The sequence below is a fragment of the Tachyglossus aculeatus genome, chromosome 7 (assembly GCF_015852505.1).
Source record: "Tachyglossus aculeatus isolate mTacAcu1 chromosome 7, mTacAcu1.pri, whole genome shotgun sequence".
Lineage (NCBI taxonomy): Eukaryota > Metazoa > Chordata > Mammalia > Monotremata > Tachyglossidae > Tachyglossus > Tachyglossus aculeatus.
Genome location: NC_052072.1, coordinates 25,556,044 through 25,571,917, shown reverse-complemented (window position 1 = coordinate 25,571,917; position 15,874 = coordinate 25,556,044). Strand labels below are relative to the sequence as shown.

Below are 15,874 nucleotides of genomic sequence, written 5' to 3'. Positions count from 1 at the left end.
TCCAGCCCTGAGTGAGCGGGGCTGGTGGAACAGCAACCGCGATCTATCATGGCATAGATGGCATAACCTGATGGCATTCCTGGGCCTTATCTGATTCACTTTCAGGTTCATAATCATGTTCAATCCCAGGAAATGGCGCCGTTCGTTGGCTTGAATGATGGTCAGATTAGGGTCCAAAAGGCTCTAAATTTAGATTTTCTTGGGAGGTAGTGACACAGGAGTATGGGGCTGGGAGTCAGGGGACCCAGGGTTTAGTTCCAGCCCTGCCACAGATTCTCTATGTCTCAGATTCTCTATTCCTCATCTTGTAGAATGGGGATTAATGATCTTTTCTCTCTTTTCCCTTAGACTGTGAGCTCTATCTGGGACAGGAATTATGTCTGATCATTTGTACTGTAAATACTCGAAAGTTTAACACAGTGCTTGGCACCTAGTAAGCACTTGGAAAATACCACAGTTAATATTACTAATGCTAATATTTGCAACAATAATATTTTGTTATTATTACTAATTATTAGTGGTAATAATAATATTAAGAGATCTGCTGGCCTAGGCTATCAACATTTCTCAGAATTCTTCCATTCACATGGCACTGAGGTCATATCTGAATGCTAAGATACCTAGTAAGATAGCTAGTGGTTGATAACAGAAAGAAGTGTGGCCTAGTGGAAAGAGTGCAGGCCTGTGAATCAGAGGAACTGGATTCTAATTCTGGTTCTGCCACTAGCCCACTTGTGACCTTGGGCAAGTCACTTCACTTCTCTGGGCCTCAGTTTCCTCATCTATAGCACATATCATTAATTTATTTACATTGATGTTTGCTTCCCCATCTAGACTGTAAATTCACTGTGGGAAGAGAATGTGCCTGTTGTATTGTTGTACTGTACTCTCCCAAGAGCTTATTACAGTGCTCTGCCCACAGGAAATGCTCAATAGATACTCTGAATCGACTGATTATAAAATGGAGATGCAATACCTGTAATCCACTGTAGTTAGACTTTGTGGGACAGGGTCTCTATCCAACTTGATTATCCTATAACTACTCCCCTGCTGAGTACAGTGCTTTGGCATATAGCAAGTTCCTAACAAATGCCACACATAAAAATGGGCTTTGTTCTCATTGTACAGATGAGAAAAACTGAGTTTGCATTGTATCCACACATCCGCCAAGCTAGCTCTCTTCCTCCCTTCAAAGCCCTACTGAGAGCTCACCTCCTCCAGGAGGCCTTCCTAATCTTAGCCCCCTTTTTCCTCTCCTCCTCCCCATCCCCCCCGCCCTACCTCCTTCCCCTCCCCACAGCACCTGTATATGTTTGTACAGATTTATTACTCTATTTTACTCGTACATATTTACTATTTATTTTGTTAATGATGTACATATAGCTTTATTTCTATTTGTTCTGGCAATTTTGACACCTGTCTACATGTTTTGTTTTGTTGTCTGTCTCCCCCTTCTAGACTGTGAGCCCGTTGTCAGGTAGGGACCGTCTCTATATGTTGCCAACTTGTACTTCCCAAGCACTTAGTACAGTGCTCTGCACACAGTAAGCACTCAGTAAATACGATTGAATGAATAAATGAATGACTAGCTAATGTCCATTCCTGTGTCTCAAGTCCAGGCAAGTTTTCTTTATATTTCAGAGCTGAGAGTCCACGTGAGATAGTCGAGGGCAGCAAGACAGAGTTCAGTGAAAGATGAAGGAGAACTTCTTGACTGTCAATGGTACTAAAACTTTGAATAAGATGGTGTGGAATCTCTCATCCCTAAAACCCTTTAGAAGAGAATAGGACTCCCCACCACGTCCCCCAGTCCCAAACCACCGTAGCTTGAAGAATTTAGGTGTCAGTTGAAAAAAGGTGGGGCTAAACCAGTTAATCTCTTAAGGTTAGGATTTTGTCGAGTGTAGCAACTGGCAGCATAGTGAAAGACCATTCACAGTGAACCAGACTTCTTCCTCCTCCCCGACCATCCTCTGTCATCTACTTTCATCCCTCGTTAGTTTTCCGATGGGAAGACTCAATTTGCATTTAAATAGAAGCCCTTCAGAATGACTCCAATATAGTGTTAAAGCACTAATTACAAATTCATCCCTCTTTAAAAATTGAAAGACACTTCAGTTTTTCTTGGAGGTTAAGGAAAGGCAGCAGAGACCCGTGGTATTTATATGTTGTGGTTATTTAACAGACTGTTTACCCAAAAGCCTTTACAGAAGCAGTGTGGTCTAGTGGAAAGAGCCCGGGCCTGGCTGGGAGTCAGAGGATATGGGTTCTAATCCCACTCTGCCATGTGTCTTCTGTGTGACCTTGGACAAGTCGCTTCACTTCTCTGTGCCTCGGTTAACTCATCTGTAAAATGGGGATTAAGATTGTGAGCCCTATGGCGGACAGGAACTGTGTCCAACTTGATTATCTTAAATCTATCCGAGTGTTTAGTAGTATTTAGCACATAGCAAATGCTGAATAAGTACCATTATTATTATTACAACTTCCTGACAAAGGAGGGGTTTTCTGAGGAGACTGCAAGGCTGAGGATCAGATAAACATCTAGGGAAAGGAAGAACGGAGCAAAAATGGAACTTCCAAATTTTAGGCTCAGGTTGTTTCTTATATCAGTAACGTTACCTATAAACTCATAGCCTGCTCAAAGTCTGGGCTTTAAGGCAATTAATCAGTTCTCCCCTTTCCACTTAAAATCACTCCTCTCCCATTATAATCCAGATTGCCCATTTCACTTTATTTTTTTTTATATTTGTTAAGTGTTTACTATGTGCCAGGCACTGTACTAAGCACTGGGGTAGTTACAAGATGATCAGGTTGGACACACTCCCTGTCCCACTTGGGGCTCATAGCCTTAACCCTGATTTCACAGATGCAGTAACTGATGCACAGAAAAGTTAATCGACTTTCCCAAGATTGTACAGCAGGTTAGTAGTGATCAGAACCAGGTCCTCTGACTCCCAAACCCAGCCGTGTTATCTTGGGCAAGTTACTTAACTTCTCTGTGCCTCATGAATGAAGACTGTGAGCCCCACGTGGGACAACCTGATGACCTTGTATCTATCCTGGTGCTTAGAACAGTGCTTGGCATATAGTAAGCACTGAACAAATACCAAAATTATTATTATTAGCTCTTTCATCTAGGCCAAGCTGTTTCTTTAATCTAACCTATTAGCTGTGCCTCAATTTCATCTCTCTCCCAGTCAACCTCCTGCTCATGTCCTTCCTTTTCCCTGGAACTCCCTTCCCCTTTGTAACCAACAGACCACTGCTCTCCCCACATTAAAAGCCCTACTAAAATCATATCTCCTCCAGGAAGCCTTCCCTGACTAATCACTCAACTTCCTGCCCTGTTCTCCCTCCCTCCTGTGCTGCCAATGTACAAAGGTCAGTATCCCCTAAGCATTTTGCTGCTCACCCCCACCTCCACAGCCCTTATCTACATATTCATATATTCTGCAACTTCCTCTATCTGTAATTTATTTTAATTTCTGTCTCCCCCACTTGATTGTAAGCTCCATGAAGGCAGGGATTGGGTCTACCAACTCTATTACATGGTTTTCTTCCAAGCACTTAGTACAGTGCTCTGCACAAAGTGAACACTCAAAAAATATTATTGATTGATTGACTGTAGAACTCACCCCCGGTTCTTGGGGAGCTGATACTCTTGCTTTTCTTGTTTTTTGTCTCTCTTCATCTTTCCCGGGGAAGGAGGAGACTTACTTGTGTTTGAGATATAAAGGAGTCCATCCCTACATCGCTGTGAGGAATGAAAGGACTATGGATTATTTTTCCCATTTTGTTGATGGGAAAAGCCATGGCCCAGGGATGTTAAGTGACCTGCCCAAGGACACACAGAAACGTGGCTATAGAGCTGTCCTAAGGATCATCCTCACTCTTCAAAGGGGGCCTCTGACAGCTTTCGGTATTCCTCTGGAGTTCCCGCTCCAAATATGGACCCATTCAAAGGCAGACCAGCTAAACCAGTCTGTCTGGGATAAAACTGGATAAATGGTCAGCCTTCCAGCGTCTCTCACCAAAACACTCATCCTTAGTCTTCCAAGAACCCCTTCCGCCTCAAGACTCTTTGATTTTTAATTCTCCCTGTTCCAGACTTTGCCTCTCCAGGCAGCATGGCCTGTAGGCGCTCAATGAATACGATTGAATGAATGAATGAATATGGACGGTGTCCGACCTGATTAGCTTGTATCTACCCCAGTGCTTAGTACAGTGCCTGGCACATAGTAAGTGCTTAACAAATATCATTTAAAAAGCAGCTTCTTAGTTGAGGTAGTTGAGAACTAATGGCAGAGACTGCAGCCACAATATAAACAATAGGGAACAATAGGGAACAATATTCCCTTCAAGGCCTTGCTGAGAGCTCACCTCCTCCAGGAGGCCTTCCCAGACTGAGCCCCTTCCTTCCTCTCCCCCTCGCCCCCCTCTCTATCCCCCCCATCTTACCTCCTTCCCTTCCCCACAGCACCTGTATATATGTATATATGTTTGTACATATTTATTACTCTATTTATTTATTTATTTTACTTGTACATATCTATTCTATTTATTTTATTTTGTTAGTATGTTTGGTTTTGTTCTCTGTCTCCCCCTTTTAGACTGTGAGCCCACTGCTGGGTAGGGACTGTCTCTATATGTTGCCAATTTGTACTTCCCAAGCGCTTAGTACAGTGCTCTGCACATAGTAAGCGCTCAATAAATACGATTGATGATGATGATGATGATGAGGCTCTCTGAGCAGACAAGACCTCATTGATGGAGAGAAGAGGCCCCTCCCACATACCTGCCTCTGGTCAGACCATTCTTCAAGTTCTAGGTTCAGCTCTTGACCGGAAGAGAACCTGAAAAATTACCTTCATTAAAAGATTCATTTGCGGACACTTCAGGTCAGAGAAAGGAAAACTAAATTAGAGATGTTAATTACTATCTTGCTCATACTCATTACTGAGGGCTTATTACTCAGAGTCAACCTATTAACCAGTTGTGTTTATTGAAGCCTTACTCTTTGCAGAGCACTGTACTAAGTGCTTGGGAGAGTAATCAATCAGTCAGTGAATATATTTATTTTTTATGGTTTTGTTAAGTACTTACTATTTGCCAGGCACTGTATAAACTGCTGGGGTAGACACAAGTTGCAGCAGTAGGGATGCCGGTTTGACAAGAGGAAGGACTTCATCAGCAAAGAGACCCAAGAACAAGTCACCAGAAGAGGCTAAGATTTTTCCCTTTTTCCCATATGGGGCCCATCGATTCTCTTTCAGAAGGTGTTGTAACAGATTTATAAAAGTGTTCTTGGTTCTGTGAGGAGGGAGCAACCTTATGGGCATCCTCAGACTCCTGGGTTCATACCGGTGAGAAGCTCATCCACTCTCCTGACTCCCAGGAGAGAAGCATCCTGCAGATTGTCCAGCCCTGGTCATCGTGGGGCATGAGGCCACACAGGGGGCAGTCCTAATGGGAGAAATCTAAAAATCACACCTCCTCCAAGAGGCTTTCCCTCTTTGCCAGTGCTTAGTACAGTGTTCTGCGCACAGTAAACACTCAATAAATACTATTGATTAGTTGATAGGTTCTTAACCCTTCATACCAATTCTTAAACATCCATGTACATTCCTCTAGATGGTAAGCTCCTTGTGGGCAGAAGACATATCTACCAACTCTGTTACACTGTAATCTCCCAAGACTTAGTACAGTGCTCTGCACACAGTAAGCACTCAATAAATATGATTGATTGATTGATTGCAGTACACAGTGCCTAAAAGAAAGGAGGCAGAGATGTCTTTCCATTCATAGAATGCGATCCTTTCTACCCCTCGTTTTTCTGCTCCTTGGTGTTGAGTCTCCGTGGCGCCGTCTGTTTGGAGATGCTAGACTGTGAGCTCATTGTAGGTAGGGAATGTTTCTGTAATATTGTTGTATTCTCCCATGCACTTAGTACAGTGCTCTGCACACAGTAAGTGCTCAATAAATATGATTGACTGAATGACTGACTGGAAGTCCTCGAAGTGCAGGAGCTGACAGTCTAGCAATGCAGAAACAGACTCTGGAGGGGGAAACAGGTATTGGGAATTACGGACAGGGCCAAAGGACACAAACAAATCTTCAAGATATTTTTAAGAGGAGGTGTTTTCTCTCCACCTCAAGCCTTGCCTTCTGCCTGCCCTTTCCCCTATTGAGAAAGGGGCTTTGCAATACCTCCCTGTTCCGAGCTCAGCCCCATGGGAACTGGAAATGCGTTTCTGATTTTTTTTTTAGCAGTATTTGTTGACTGTTTACTATGTGACAGGCACTATACTGAGTGCTGGGGTAGATATAAGGCTATCAGGTTGTACACAGTCCCTGTCCTGCATGGGGCTCACGGTCTTAATCCCCATTTTACAGATGAGGTAATTGAAGTACAGATGAAGTGAAGTGACTTGCCCAAGGTCACACAGCAGAAAAGTGGTAGATCTGGGATTAGAACTCAGCTCCTTCTGGCTCCCAGGCCTGTGCCTCCACTAGGCCAAATCGCCTCTTGTTACACCAAATGACAGCTCTGCTTGGAAGTGTTGCAGCCCAAGCGGATCAATCCATCTCTCAATCAATCGTATTTATTGAGTCCTTTCTGTGCTCAGAGCATTGCACTAAGTGCTTGGTAGAGTACAATATAACAGAGTTGGTAGATACGTTCCTTGCCCATAACAAGTTTACAGTCTAGAGTGGGAGACTGACATTAATATAAATAAAGTATGGTATGTTGTTCTGGTGTGTTATGACAGAAGACAGGATGTTCTGGAGAAAATATATCCATAGGATTGCTATGAATCGGAAATTACTCAAAGACATGATAATAAGGATTTGTACATAAGTGCTGTGGGGCTGAGGTGGGGTGAATAAAGAGAAAAAATCCAAGTGCAGAAGGGAATGGGAGAAGAGGGAATGAGGGCCTAGTAAGAGGAAATGAGGGCTTAGTCAGGGAAGTCCTCTTGGAGGAGATGTGTCTTCAGTAAAGTTTTGGAGACGGGGAGAAGAATTGTCTGTCAGATATGAAAAAGGAAAGAGTTTCAGGCCAGAGCCAGGATGTGGGAGAGAGGTTGGCGGCAAGATAGACGAGATCAAGATACAGAGGGGTAAGCCTATTTCAGCTAACAGCACTAATTTTCTCTTAGGACCCTGGACCCTCTATATCTGGGCTCTGTCTCTTATCTGCTATATGACCTTGGGCATGCCACTTCACTTCACTGGGCCTCAGTTAACTCCTCTGTAAAATGGGGATTAAGATTTTGAGTCCTGTGAGGGACATGGACTGGTCCAATCTGATTAGCTTGTATCTACCCCAGTGCTCAGTACATTGCCTGTTACAGAGTAAGCACTCAACACGTACCATTTTAAAAAAAAGAACCCGAGGCCAAAAGTTCATGACAAAATTCCTCATAGGTATTTCTGTCTGGTGTCAGGAGTGAATTTGTTATATCCCCTTCCAAAGTTTACTGCTATAGTGCCTCCTCTCAGTAATAATAATTATGATATTTGTTAAGCACTTACTGTGTGCCAGGCACTGTAGTAAGAACTGGGGTGGATACAAGCAAATCAGGTTGGACACAGTCCCTGTCCCACTTAGGGCTCACAGTCTTATTCCCCATTTTACTGATGAGGTAACTGAGGCACCGAGAAGTGTAGTGACTTGCCTAAGATCACACAGCAGACAAGTAGCAGAGTTCGGATTAGAACCCACAACCTTCTGACTCCCCGTACTCTTCAGACCAAGACACCATCATTCATTCATTCATTCATTCAATCGTATTTATTGAGTGCTTACTGTGTGCAGAGCACTGTAGTAAGAGCTTGGGAAGTACAAGTCGGCAACATATAGAGACGGTCCCTACCCAACAACGGGCTCACAGTCTAGAAGGGGGAGACAGACAACAAAACAAAACATCACACCGCCCCTCAGCTTGTGTGTGGTATTCTGTGCTGGGGCTGGAGCAGAGATGTTGTTTTTAGGTCCTTTCATTTAGAGCTCACTCAGATTTCTTCACACATGCCCTCCCCACCATATAATGCTGTTGGATAACTAGCCTCTGGAGTCAGTCATGTCTGCCACCCTTGGGCAGAATTTAAACTTGGGACGGCTCCTTCCTCTGCCTCACGAATTCTTGATAGTGTGAAATCGAGGACGGTCGTGGTGGTTGGGAAGCGGAAAGGAGGGGCAGGACAATTAAAGTCGGATTCTCCTTGGTTAGAACATGCGTTTCTGGGACTTGCAGGATTTGCACTGGGGTGTCTACCCCTGCTGCCAGTGCAGAAGCTCGAAACCCTCAACCCAGAAGTCTAAGAGTTTTGAGCTGCCTTGGTAATGAGCTGAATAAGAAGCAGCATGGTCTAGTAGATAGAGCATGGGCCTGGGAATCAGAAGGACCTGGGTTCTAATCTCAGCTCCACCACTTGTTTGCTATGTGCCTTTGGGTAAGTCACTTCAATTCTCTGTGCCTCAGTTGCCTCATCTATTAACTGTGGATTAAGACTGTGTGCCCCATGTGGAACATGGAATTGTGTCCAACCTGATTAGTTCGTACCTACCCCAGCGCTTAGAACAGGGCTTCACACATAGTAAGCGCTCAATAAATACGATTGATGATGATAGTAAGCGCTTAACAAATACTATTATTATTATTCTACGCAGAGCACTATACTAAGCGTTTGGGAGAGTACAGCCTGGTGTGAGGTTTCTGGTACGACAGGGCTGAACTGTGGTGGGATAGCAGAAGGGCACGTGGCCAAGGTGGGCTCCAGGGGAATTATTAATGTGGAGGGGACTACCACTGTCCAGTCTTCTCCCTTACAGACTTCCCCTCTGACTGCTGCCACTGCCTGCCCTCCTCATTCCACCCTGGCCCAGCTCTTCCTCCAGTTTTGTCCCTGAAGGTCGAAACTACAATCTGGGGAAGGAGCTAGTGACAGAGTACACAGCAATAGCTGTTAAAAACATATCCCTTAAAATGGGTTAAAAGAATAGAAAAAACATAAAGGAAGGAGGGGAGCACTGGAAGGGCCGGGGAAGCAGAGTAAGGAGTGGAGAGTTTGGGGTACAGGGAGGAGAGTGGGGCTGTAATAATTATGGTACTTGTTAAGTACTTTCTATGTGCCAGGCATTGTACTAAGCACTGGGGTGGATACAAGCAAATCGTGTTGGGCACAGTCCCTGTCCCACATGGGGCTCTCAGTCTTAATCCTCATTTTACAGATAAGAAAACCGAGGCCCAGAGAAGTGAAGTGACTTGCCCAAGATCTCACAGCAGACATGTGGCAGAGCCAAGATTAGAACCCATGACCTTCTTACACTCAGGCCTGTGCTCTATCCACTAAACCACACTGGCTGTAATTTTGTACCTCAACAGGATAGAGGTATGTTCTTCATGCATCAGCCAAGAGCACAGAGAAATTCACTAGATTGTTGAGGAATAAGTGACCTGATTTTTCCTACCCTGATGCCAATTAGAATCAGAGCTCTTATCATGTTGTCACATAAGAGTCTCAAGAGAAGGAAGGAGCATCAGTCCTGCTGCCCTGTCTTCCCAGGGCTGCTCAGTAAGATTTGGGGCATATAGCCAGCTCTCTCTCTCTCTCTCTGTGCCTCATGTTCTCTCTGAATAAGGAAATAAATATCTCCTCCTGCCTCTCCTTGTAGAAACACAATTAGAAATGGTTCTCAATTATCTGTGGACATGGAACTGAAATCCACAGATAAGCCAGCAAAACCTTGGCCAGCAAGGAGCTATACAGACTGCTTTGTTTTATCTTTCGTTTGTCCTTCTCCACCCCTGACAAACATGCTAATAATCTCAAAATGGGAGCTGGGATAGGAAGAAAACAAGATGAACCTATCAATCAAACAATCAGTGGTATATATTGCCGACTTGTACTTCCCAAGCGCTTAGTACAGTGGTCTGCACACAGTAAGCGCTCAATAAATATGACAATGAATGAATGAATATATTGAGCACTTACTGAGCACAAGACACTGTACTAAGCACTTGGGAAAGTACAACAGAGTTGTTAGTCATGAGCTCTGCCCACTAGGAGCTTGCAGTCTGGAGGGAGAGAAAGATAATAAGGTAAATTGCTGCTAAAGGATAATCCACCCCCTGATTAATTGACTCAACAATTATGATGAGTTCTCTGTATTTTGATGGTTCTACTTCAAAATCTAAGCATTCCAAGAGAGTGGATAGTTTTTTTAAACAGTCTGGAAGCCTGATCCAGGAGTCATATTCCCATGAGAAGCAGCATGGCTCAGTGGTAAGAGCCCAGGCTTTGGAGTCAGAGGTCATGGGTTCAAATCCCGGCTCCGCCAATTGTCAGCTGTGTGACTTTGGGCAAGTCACTTCACTTTTCTGGGCCTCAGTGACCTCATCTGTAAAATGAGGATTAAGACTGTGAGCCCCCTGTGGGACAACCTGATCATCTTTTTCTTCTAGACTGTGAGCCCACTGTTGAGTAGGGACTGTCTCTATATGTTGCCAACTTGTACTTCCCAAGCGCTTAGTACAGTGCTCTGCACACAGTAAGGGCTCAATAAATATGATTGATTGATTGATTGATCATTCCTCTCCTAAATGATCTCCTTATTTCCCAGATCCTTCCTGAAAATTGGGAGCTGTATCCCCAAGAGTTGAAAAGGCTAGCTCTGGCTTTGGTCTGCCTCGTGCCCCCGGTATTCTGGGGAGGTGGGGTACAGTTTGTTAGAACCGAGGGCTCTCCAGCCAGCAGAGCAGCAGAAGGAAGAGCAGGATACCACATTAAAAATGCAGGCAGAGGATGCTACAGGCTCAATTAGAGCAGAGTTGTGGCAGCGGGAGGGGTGGGGAGGACTGTATATTAAGGAATGGAGAAGAGCAACCCAAATAATGAGGAAGTGAGGGGAATTGATTTAGGCTGAGAGATTAAAGGCTGCACACATGACAGCTTGTGTAAGTGACAATTAAATGGGCAAGGCAGGAGTCTCAACAAGCAGTGGCAAATCTCTATAAAGAGAAAAGGAACCATTTAAGGAAGAGAAGGGAGGGCGCAGGCTGGAATGGAATCATTAGAATAACCTTTAAGTAAGAAAAAAAAAAGCCAGCTCACAAATACTGTTTGCCAGCCCATGCTCCTCCAAGGAGGCAGGGCGTTAAAACTAAATCAATAATACTGACATCGCTTTCAAATGGCCTGACCTAAATTTTAACTAGCACTGGGTCAATGGGCAAAATACCATGGCCAAGGCTGCATTAATAAGCAGGAATTGGGGTGCTTGGTTCTTACCTTGAAATGCCTGGTTGATTCTGTACAAGCAAAATTATCTGGATAACTTAGACTTCACAAATGCCTCTTTTAAACCTAAATAGTTGGAAATTCTGGCCTGAATTCTCCAAATAATTTAGGGGTAAACTAGACTGTAAGCTCATTGTGGGCCAGGAATATGTCCATCAACTCTATTGTATTGTGATGATGGTGTAGACCCAGAAAGTAACCCCAACGTAGGGGGGAGTTCATTAATTGAAAGAGTAGGTATAATAGTAGATCCAGGATATAGAAGTGTTACCGTTCTGTAAAACAGGACTGTTTTCTACATGGTTGCTAGGAGAACAGCTGGCAACATCCTTCCTAGAATAACCCTTCTTCGAGGTGGAAATGTGACCGCGATTCCACCACAACACTGAGGTAAGAAATTCAAATTGGTTTTGCGCTGTTGGCTCTCTCAGGTTAGAACTGTACCCTTCTTAAAAAAATGATATTTGTTAAGCACTTACTATGTGCCAGGCACTGTACTAAGCACTGGGGTACCTATAAACTAATCAGATTAGGCACATATGGGGCTCACAGTCTTAATCCCAATTTTACAGGTAAGGAAACTGAGGCCCAGAGAAGTGAAGTGAGTTGCCCAAGGTCACACAGCAGACAAGTGGTGGAGTAAGGATTATTATTATTATTATTAATACTACTACTACTACTACTACTACTACTAATAATAATAATAATGTTGGTATTTGTTAAGTGCTTACTATGTGCCAAGCACTGTTCTAAGTGCTGGGGGAGATACAAGGTAATCAAGGTTGTCCCACGAGGGGCTCACAGTCTTCATCCCCATTTTCCAGATGAGGGAACTGAGGCCCAGAGAAGTTAAGTGACTTGCTCAAAGTCACCCAGCTGACAAGTGGTGGAGCCAGAATTAGAACCCATGACCTCTGACTCCCAAGCCCGGGCTCTTTCCACTGAGCCAGAATAATAATTCTGATATCCGTTAAGCACTTACTGTGTGCCAGGCACTGTACTAAGCACTGGGGTGGATACAAGTAAATTGGGTGGGTCACAGTCCCTGTCCCACATGGGGCTATCAGTCTTTAATCCCCATTTTACAGATGAGGAAACTGAGGTGGAGAGAAGTGAAGTGACTTGCCCAAGGTCACACAACCTTCTGACTCTCAGGCCCGTGCTCTAGCCAACTTTGAGGAGGAAGAGAAAGGAAAAGGCTAATGTGCCATAAGAAAGATTTGCATGGAACACCAGCCGGCTCATGTCCAGGTTCAAAACAAAACAAAGGCCAACAATGCAGATCTGGCTGGGAACCTGAGATCCCAACGACCAGATGAGCTCTGCTTAGCTGAAGATCAACGCGGTCCGCATTTCCAACACTCTTTTATTGCTCTTTTCCTCTCCACTCTCCAGTTCATCTGAAAAGGGACTGGAAGCTAAATTCATACATCCACATATACACAATCCAGATCTCGGATCCCACCCAGGCGCAAAAGCCCGGAAGCAGAAGAGATGGAAATCAACTGTCAACCCTACAGTGGAGGAGAAACCACAGAGCAACCAATTAGAAGTCATCACATTAGAGCTCTGGAAAGCGAGGACTGACATCTGTGTGGGATAAGCCAAGCGGGCAGGGAGGAGCAGAAAGTGGGGCGATCGATGAAGAATTGCTCAGATGTGTAAATGGTGAAAACAGAGTCCCTGAAAATAGTACAATGGGACCCAAATTGAAAATGCTCTTGATGTCATATTCCTGTGCGGTTCAGTCGTGTTCCCCAGAAGCCGGTCTCCGGGGACATAATTATCACTCTGTTGCATTTGAAAAGATTTCTGCCATCTCCCCTAGCCTGCAGAGCTGGAGGTGGGATGCAGGAGGCTTTTAGCCAGCCTAGGATTAACTGTAACAGTCACAAAATGGGGATCAAATCCCTGGGCAAACAGAGGATCTGAGCTTTCAGTTTACTCCTTTCCAGTACAAATCTACTTAGAAGATGAAAGTCATCTCTCTGTTGGCACACCTCAGAAAACCTATGTCCTCTAATGTAGACATTTTCATTAAATCCCTCGTTATTTTCTACAAGTGTTTGGTCCCTCACAGTGTCTCTCTACTTCTCCCTCCCCCTGGTTGGATGCAAAGAAGGATTATCCTTTCCTCTTTGCTCTTCTGGCAAACCAGATGGTAGATTTCAGGCTGAAGCTCCTCTTGGGTTGACAAGCCGAGGGAGATTCCCTTGAGATTCCAATCCTTGGAATTTGGGAGTTTCTAAAGACAGAAAACATCCTTGGTGGACTTGGAAAGAAAGAAGCTTTGATCAACTGAAAACATTATTAACCTTAGAAAAGGTTTTAAAAACAATTAGTCCCCAAAACATATCCATGAGGTGAGTAAGAAGAATAAATGATTTTCAATGGACCAAGGACCCAATTTCAGGGAGATCATGGATAACTTAAATCCACCTCTAAATTGAACTCTCATTTTAACCATTTCTTTCGGTTTCCTCTCCTATCTAGCCTTCTTCCAGAGCTACTAACAAGTAGCAAAATAGTTTGCTTTGAAGTTTAATTCCTTCTCTATGCCGTGCTCACCAATGAAAGAGCTAATGAGCAACAAAATGGCCCAAAGATGGAGATCCTGTAGGGAGAAAAACACAGGATTCAGGACAATTCAAATGAGATCATTAGCTCCTGAATAATTCAGCATTGACTTGGAGAAGGTACTTGAATCCCATCTCCTCCAAGAGGCCTTCCCCGACTAAGCCCTCATTTCCCCTTCTCCTTCTCCCTTCTGCATCACTTAGATTTTGTACTCTTTAAGCACTTGATTTTCAACTCAACCTTAGCCCCACAGCACTTATGTACGCAGCCGTAAATTATTTATATTAATGTCTGTCTGCCTGTCTAGACTGTAAGATCCTTGTTGGCCAGGAATATATGTCCAACCTGATTTGCTTGTAATCCCCCCTGCCTCCAGCGCTTAGTAGAATGGCTGGCAAATAGTAAGTAGTTTATAAATACCACAGTTATTATTATTATGTCCACCAACTCTGTTATATTGTACTCTTCCAAGTGCTTAGTATAGTGCTCAATAGTAAGTGCTCAATAAATATTATCGATAGATTGCATTAACTTTAGGGGTTTGCACTAAACTCTACATTTTACATATAAGTTTTCTTTACCAGCTTCTGGACAACCCGCTCTCTTTGCAACTCCCAAGCTCACCTTCTAACTGAATCTCGCTCTTGTCTCCCACTTCTGACCCTTTATTCATTCAATCCCCCCATCCTGGAATGCCCTGCCTCCTTAATCCACCACACCACACTCTTTCCATGTTTAAAATCCTCCAAGAAGCCTACCCCAATTAATTGATAGCACTCAAATTGTATTAACACATGCTCAGCACTTTTGTACACATACACACACAATATATTCATTCATTCATTCAATCGTATTTATTGAGCGCTTACTGTGTGCAGAGCACTGTACTAAGCACTTGGGAAGTACAAATTGACAGCATATAGAGACGATCCCTACCCAACAACGGGATCACAGTCTAGAAGGGGGAGACAGACAACAAAACAAAATATTTGAACAGGTGACAAGACATCAGAACAAATAGAATTAAAACTAAATGCACATCATTAACAAAATAAATAGAATAGTAAATATGTACTCTGTAATTTATTTATTTATATTAGTGTCTGCCTCTCCGTCTAGACTGTAAGATCATTTGGGGCAGGGAATGAGTCTGTTATATTATTATTTTGTACTCTCCCAAGTGCTTAATACACTGCTCTGCACACAGTAAGCGCTCAATAAATACAATTGATTGATTGATTGATGCCCTATAGTAAACACTGGAGTAGATTCAAGATAATCAGGTTGGACACAGTTTCTGTCTCATATGGGGCTCACAATCTAAGCAGGAGGGTCTAGGTCATAATCGCCATTTTACAGGTGAGGAATTGGAGGCCCAAGGTCACATATAAGACAAGAGGCAGAGCCGAGATTAGAACTCAGGTCCTCTGACTCTCAAGCCTTTGCTCTCGCCACTAGGCCATACTGCGTCTTGTCTTTGCTGCTGTTATACACTCCCAACAACAATAAAAACAGTAGTTGATGGTCTTTATTGAGCACTTACTGTGTGCAGAGCACTGTATTAAGCACTTGGGAAACTGCAATACAACAATAAATATCCATTTAATATATTATCCTCAGATAGAGGACTTATCAGATATTAAACTGATAAGAACAGATACTACATTTGATCTTAGCCAAAAGGCAGAGAAGCATTATAGAGTTTTGCACTCAGTAGGTGTTCAATAATCAATCAATCATATTTATTGAGCATTTACTATATGCAGAGCTCTGTAATAAATGCTCGGGAGAATACAATATAACAGGGTTGGTAGACACATTCCTTGCCCACAAGGAGCATACAGTCTAGGGAGAATACCAATGATTGATTTATTGATCGATTGATTCTTTCCTTCCAGTTCCTCCACATATCAAACTCAGATTGCTAAAGGGAAGTGAAAAATTGAGACAGTTTTCCTGAGCATTCAGGCAAAAGATCCACTTTAATTCC

General features: G+C 43.5%; 1 non-coding gene across 1 annotated transcript; it reads right to left on the bottom strand.

Annotated features, from left to right (window-relative positions):
• Nucleotides 1-15,388: 15,388 nt before the first annotated feature.
• Nucleotides 15,389-15,580, bottom strand: LOC119931079. The gene has a single exon (XR_005451943.1). It is a non-coding gene; the product is annotated as a U2 spliceosomal RNA (small nuclear RNA).
• Between the last annotated feature and the right edge of the window lie 294 nt (nt 15,581-15,874).